Source organism: Parasteatoda tepidariorum, chromosome 11, assembly GCF_982258835.1.
Source record: "Parasteatoda tepidariorum strain Cologne lab strain chromosome 11, Ptep-v5.0, whole genome shotgun sequence".
Classification (NCBI taxonomy): domain Eukaryota; kingdom Metazoa; phylum Arthropoda; class Arachnida; order Araneae; family Theridiidae; genus Parasteatoda; species Parasteatoda tepidariorum.
This window is the reverse complement of record NC_141765.1, coordinates 85,534,439-85,541,730: the sequence shown is the minus strand read 5'-3', so window position 1 is coordinate 85,541,730 and position 7,292 is coordinate 85,534,439. Positions and strand designations below refer to the sequence as shown.

The following is a 7,292-nucleotide window of genomic DNA, read 5'->3' as shown; positions in this document are numbered from 1 at the left end:
GCTATATCACACGAGAGAAAATATGTGCAACTGCAAGTGTAAGTGCAACTGTAAGTGAAATTTCTCCAAAAATTGCTCGTGTGATATAGAAATCACGGTTGCACGAAATATCTGCAACCGTTCAGGCAATTTCTTTCATGAACCAATCAGATCGTTTGCTTTTTATGGCGTTTCTATTTTATGTGATGACATATACAAATGTAAATAAAAATGGCGGCGACGTTAGGAAGAGGATGATCGGATGAAATTTTTTTATAGACGAGACGGAACAGTTTTTTAGTTTAACAATAACATTTTCTTTAAAATCAAAGCATTAAAAATACTTTCGCACTATGAAATAACCATCTCAATGCAGTTGATGTACTACCATAACAGGAACCTGCACATCATTTTAGTATCGGTGAGTATAGTACACTATTTTCTAGATAAATTTTCTTTTAAAATATTTATTTACTTTAAGCTAATAAAATTAAAACTTATTATAATTTGTTCCGATCAAAGTTTTAATTACTTTAAATAGAAATAATTTCTATTTTTATATATGTAAAGATTTATACTGGTGAAAAGCTTTACTTTGAAATATTCGCCAAGCAACTCGCCAAACTTTGTTACATTATTATAACATAAAATATAATAATGATTATATTTCTTTATTTTCAAATTTTAAACTTTATTACTGTTGATTGTAAAAGCATGTGTCCGATTATTTGAATTTTTTTTATTATTATAATTATTTGTTAATTAATTATTTTATTCTTCCCTAAGAATTCTTTTAATTTTTGAAAATCTAAAATGCAAATTTCCAATCTCCTTGTCTGTTTCTACATTCATCCCCTCAATTCTTTTTTTTTTTGTGTGTGTGTGATGACTTACTAATGATACTTTACTTTTTATTTATACTTCACATTTATATTTTGATACTTAGCTTTTCTCCAATGACAGTAAGTATGTAAGTGTACCTTACTAATTTTTCAATATACATAAATTTTTAATAGTCTTCGATCATAAATACAATCTATTTTTCTTAAAACAAATTTCAATCCAAACATAAGAACTACAAAACCAAATATACCTGCCATCTTTCATTAGTGTATAGAATAATCTTAGAACTCTAATCAAAATATCTGTCAAACTTAAAATAAGTTTAAAGGGGATACCTAAGGACTTAAATGATTTCAAATTAATGGTATTTAATCTCTCTTATTCTAATAATGTGTTGGTAAAATTTTATCATGAAAGTGATTTCTTTCTTTTATTTCAGATATTTCGTATAATCCTGTAAGGTTTGTCTGGTGAAGAAGGAAAGAGATGCAATACTGTTTTTATGAAAGAAATTAAAAAATAAGAAATGAAAATGAATAATGTTCTAAATGTTTCACTTGACAATAAATGTTTTGTTTTTTAAATTGATTCTCGTATTATTTAAAATGCAAAACAAAACATGTAAAAGTCTGTCACAAAATAATATGATACATAAAAAGTATGTTCTTAATAAAATATTGTTTTTTTTTCATAGTTATAAATAAATTTTAATTTATATACTGTATATTACAGTAAATTTGTCCTAAAATAAATCCTATAATTTTTAATTAAATTATCTCATATCAATAAAGAATGTTTTAAATTTTACAATAATAAATTGTAAGTATGACATTGAAAATCCTCTTATATTTAAAAAACAATTTTACTAAGAAATTGGAAAAAATAATTTTCATAAAAGTGATACTCCTGATATGCAATGTGTAAATGAATAAAATTGATGATCCCTTAAAAACTAAACTAAACTCAGCCGCACAGCCCACAGAGGGCCAAGGCCTTCTGTGCCCATCTCAGTTTTCTTGACCTTTGGGCTCTGGGATGCAGGAGCATTTGTTCCGGTTAGGTAGTCAGCCATACGTGAAACCCCCAGTGTTTAGCTCCCAAGTATGCTTGGTACTCATTTATCAACCCACTGAAGGAATGAAAGGCTGAGTCAACCTTGCTCGGCCCGACGATCGAACCAGGGACCTGTGGCACGACAGCGCGAAGAGCTACCGCTCAGCCACCGGGCGTGATGATTCCTTAATGCAATGTAAATTAATTTGATGACAATAAAATTCTGACACATTGTAGTATAGACATTAGTAGTATAGACATTATTTATTATGTATTTTTTAGACTAAATTAAAAAAATAGAATTGATTTGATAGAACTAATAGTTTTGATGTTATAAATATTTTATGAGCAAAAGGAAAGTCAATAATTGTATATTTGTTTGTATATTTGTATATAATTGTACATTAAACCCTCATTTCTTCTAAAGAATTATTTCAAAGGACTATGTTTTTTAATTAAGCTTAAAAATTAAATTTGAAGAAATGCCTTACTTATTTAGATAGCAATGTCAGTTGCATAAAATGGTATAAGTCATAAAATTGTCCTTTCTACACATGAAACTTTTATAAATTTTCGAGTAGCTATAAACTATTAAATCAGACAGCTTGTTTTTATTCTCATTCGATTTAGCGTATACATAGATAACGATACCGCACTTGCCTAGCTAGCATGTTAGATAGTAAATATATGTAAATAAACTATGCTTTTACAGGGTGCGGAGCCAAATTCAACAAAAAATAAGCAACTTTTAAGAACATTTTAGGCACTCAAAAAATATTTTTAAGCACTATGTAAATTGACAAAATGCAAAATAAATCTCAGACTTCACATGATCATGATAAAATAACTAGAATTTGACAAGAACTCTTTTCTTGATTATATTAGCCATTAAAAAATGATCAAGAGATTTTTCGGTTCGATTTCAGAGGGTGAAAAATAAAGCCTGAAATTGAGAATATCTTGCAAAATACAGCAGAGTTGCACAGGAGAAAGCAAAGATCTCACCGAACCCAGCTCACTACACGCACATGCGGACTCGCAAGTACTTCACCAAACCTGTAAAATGATTGGTGCTTTCATACGCTATGGACTGACGGTACGCTGAAATTGATCGTGGTTGAATGAATTCTGAAAACGTGAAATAGAAAAATGTGAAAAACACGTTTTTACATAATACGTGGCGAAAATCGACATTTACTTTCATAAATTTCATTTTCGAAAAGGGAAAATAAAGCACCTTTTAAAAACACCCATTAAGAAAAGCACCTTTAAAGGCCTTTAAAAAATGAAAATCGAAAATAAGCACCTTTAAGCACTTTTCAAAAACGCTACGCACCATGTTTTATACCTTAGTCACTCAAATCAAGATAAAAAAAATTGTCAAAATTCTAGATAGTATTTAAGTCCATCCCCCCTTTCACCCCCTTATCCTTTTAGAGACGCAGCATGTATTTAAGTCCATCTCCCTTTCACCCCCTTATCCTTTCAGGGACGCAGCATGAAATTCAATGATATCTTAATATCATCTCATATTATGAGGTAGAAATCATAATCCTTTTTATACTATGCTACTTCACTATTGGGGAAATAAAGTTTTTTAGAATTTTAATTTGCTGCTGAAAAAAAGACTTAACACAAATACAAATGTAAAAAATTAAATCAAAATTAATCAATATTCTACAGCGTCTGTGATTTCTTTTTCCTCCCTTTACGAACATCGTTCAGAAACTATGATATAATAAAATATGATAAAATAAAATATGAGCCAAAAGTAAAGATAAATAACAAAATATGGTAACCCAATTACATGCAACCGTTCAGGCAATTAAGCAACCCTTTCGGCTTAGAGTTTCACTTACACTTGCAGTTGCACATATTTTTCTCTCGTGTGATAGAGGCATAAGTTTGATCGAGGTCGAATTGTCGCCTACCGGAATTGCGGTTTATCATACCGAGGTATTGCTGCTCGCGTTGGTCGAGATCCCATGACTGTTAGCAGAATATAGAATCGATGGGTTCATGACGGTGATATGGAATTCCGTGCAGGATCTCAGCGGTCCCCCATCACTAACAGCCGAGAAGACAGACATGTTATCCACATGGGCTTAAGAGACAGTACAGCTACGTCACGAACCCTGAGTCAACAAATGGGGTCATTTGCACAACAACAAGTGTCTGCACGAACAGTTCGACGACGTTTGCAGCAGCATGGACTGTCAGCACGGCGAGCATGGCTTCGGCTCCTTACGAAAATTTAAGGTATATTTGAGGTATTTTTGAGGTATCGAGGTTGTTTTATATGAGGTATATTTAAGGTTGCTGAGAAAACAGCAATAAAAATTATACCTCGTATAGGTTGTAATTGGTATTGGTATAGGTTGTACGAGGTTGTTTTATATATGTCACGGCGAAAGACCGAAATCGGTGGTTGTTGACTTTCACCGGTGAATGTCGACAAGCACCAAATACGTCGGTGAAAGATCGAATATTTCTTTACATTCTTGTACATTCGGACCCTCACCGGTGTAAGTCGACAATCACAGATATGCTTTGGTGAATGTCCGAAATATTTATTGCATTCGATTTGATATGAATTTATTCGTGGATATAATTACATTTATTCGATATTTTAACCCTACACTGATGTTTTTTTAAGGTTAAGTGCCACTGCCCGGTATACATTTGCCCGGTATACCTTACACTGATGTTTTTTTAAGGTTAAGTGCCACTGCCCGGTATTCCCTACACTGATGTTTTTTAAGGTTAAGTGTCACTGCCCGGTATACATTTGCCCGGTATACCCTACACTGACGTTATTTTAAGGTTAAGTGCCACTGCCCGGTATACATTTGCCCGGTATACCCTACACTGATGCTTTTTTAAGGTTAAGTGCCACTTCCCGGTATACATTTGCCCGGTATACCCTAAACTGATGTTTTTTTAAGGTTAAGTGCCACTGCCCGGTATACATTTGTCCGGTATACCCTACACTGATGTTTTTTTAAGGTTAAGTGCCACTGCCCGGTATATATTTGCCCGATACTCCAAACACTGATGTTTCTTCTAATCTATCGTCAGTAAGTATTAAAATATAGAATAAATATAAATATATCAAATAAATATAATAATATTAACGAATAAATTAATATAAAATTGGATATATTAATTTATTTATATTTCGGACATACACCAAGTGACTACGTGAATGTTGACATTCACCGGTGAATGTCGACATTCTCCAGATTTCGGTGTTTCACCGTAACATATACACTTCAGCTCATTTTGAGGTTGTTTAAAATTCTTTTCATATCAACCAGACTGATAAGGTGATTTTTAAGGTATACAGGTTGTTTTTCTGATACTTGTAACAAAAGAGGTATTTTTGAGGTATAAAAAATTTTACCTTATTTCAACTAAAGAGAGTGAGGTATATATTGAGGTGTATGAAATCGCATTTTATTTATACCTAAGCTCATTTTGAGGTTGTTTTAAAATCACTTCATATCAACCAGATTGATGAGGTAATTTCTAAGGTATACCAGATTGTTTTTCTGATACTTGTAACGAAAGAGGTATTTATGAGGTATAAAAAAATTAACCTTATTTCAACTAAGGAGAGTGAGGTATTTACGAGGTATAAATTTTTTTTTATTTTTTCAAACTAAAGAGAGTCAGGTACTTACGAGGTATAAAAAAATTTACCGTATTTCAACTAAAAAGAGTGAGGTATTTATTGAGATGTATGAAGTCACACACAAACATTTTATTTATACCTAAGCTTATTTTAATGTTGTTTTAAATTCACTTCATACTAACCAAATTGACGACGTGAATTCTAAGGTATACAAGGTTGTTTTTCTGATACTTGTAACAAAAGCGGTATTTATGAGGTATAAAAAATTACCTTACTTCAACTAAAGAGAGTGAGGTATTTATTGAGGTGCATGAAGTCATTTTATTTTTACCTCAGCTTATTTTGAGATTGTTTTAAATTCACTTCATATCAGCCAAACTGATAAAGGGATTTCTAAAGTAGACCAGGTTGATTTTCTGATATTTGTAACAAAAGAGGTATTTATGAGGTATAAAAATTTCACGTTATTTCAACTAAGGAAAGTCAGGTATTTATTGAGGTGTATGAAGTCACACACACATTTTATTTGTACCTAAGCTTATTTTGAGGTTGCTTAAAGTACACTTCATATTAACTAGCTCATTCCCAGAGTTCACTGTGAGTCTTGGGATGGCTATTTGGTTTAAAAAAATACTTAATACTTATATTTCTATTACTAATTATTTTTATTTTATTTTGAAAAGCGTTGTATTATTATGCACAAGCTACATCGTTACGTTGTAAGCAATTCCATTGACATACAACATTGATAAATACGATCCCATAAATCACTTTATTTTAGTTTGCCATTTTATTAAAATTGTTCAATTGTTTAATATTTTTATTATTTTTAGATCGATGATATTGTTTAATAAACTAACAGTTACATTTCAATCCCTAATTAAATTCTTATTTTGTGAAACGATGTACGTTATTAAGTAAAAGCTACATTGTTACGTTGTGAGCAATCCCAATTGCATATTACATTAGATCTGATATACCGTCATTTTCCATTTTATTAAAATTATCAAAGCTATTATAGTCACAAAATCTGTTGCTAATAATAAGTTCTGCTTAGAAATCTTTTATATGAGTATGCATTATGTATGAAATGCATACAACGATGAAAATATTTACTTAACTAATTATATTCACATCTTGTAGACAGGAAAGATCAATCACAGATATTTCACCTTTTGCGTGGGTTGAGTTCACAGCAGATTTGTGTCAAAAATGCAGAATCCCGTGAAGGTTTAGAGTTTCTAGGAAAAATACTAATACCAGTTGGTCTTGGTGAATAATAGAGGTGGGAAAGTGTACTAAATGACTGATACTTAGAATGTTTGCCAAATTTATCATTCTCCCCTTTGATATGACTTGGAGATATCGTACTCTCAAAGAATATTTTTGAAATCGTCAAAGTATTTATATCAGAGTAGTTGACAACAAATAAAGACCTTATTTGTTCCGAAGAATAAAAAATTTTTAAACTTTTTAACATTTTCAAAATAATACTCTATTTTAAACTAAGCACCCAGTTTTAAGTGGTATTTAAACAAAATATAGTCTATCCTATTCTGATATAGTCTATCCTAATAAAAATCTAGCGTAATATTAATATTTTAATGTGCATAAGTAAAGAATCGGAACATTTCTTGAACTAAATAATTTTTTCGATTGATCAACAAAAATAATTAATTCCAATAATAGACAATTGATAATGATAATGAGTACATTTTAAAATTAATAACAGTTGTTGAAATAAAAACTATATTTCTATGTCTTTATGCTTACAAAATGCATA

The 7,292-nt window shown here is 30.9% G+C and overlaps 1 long non-coding RNA gene across 1 annotated transcript; it reads left to right on the top strand.

The window, feature by feature from the left end:
• LOC147801869 (uncharacterized) lies at nucleotides 1–1,406 on the top strand. The gene is made up of 2 exons (XR_015430369.1): nucleotides 1–400; nucleotides 1,262–1,406. It is a non-coding gene; the product is annotated as an uncharacterized LOC147801869 (long non-coding RNA).
• Nucleotides 1,407–7,292: the final 5,886 nt, after the last annotated feature.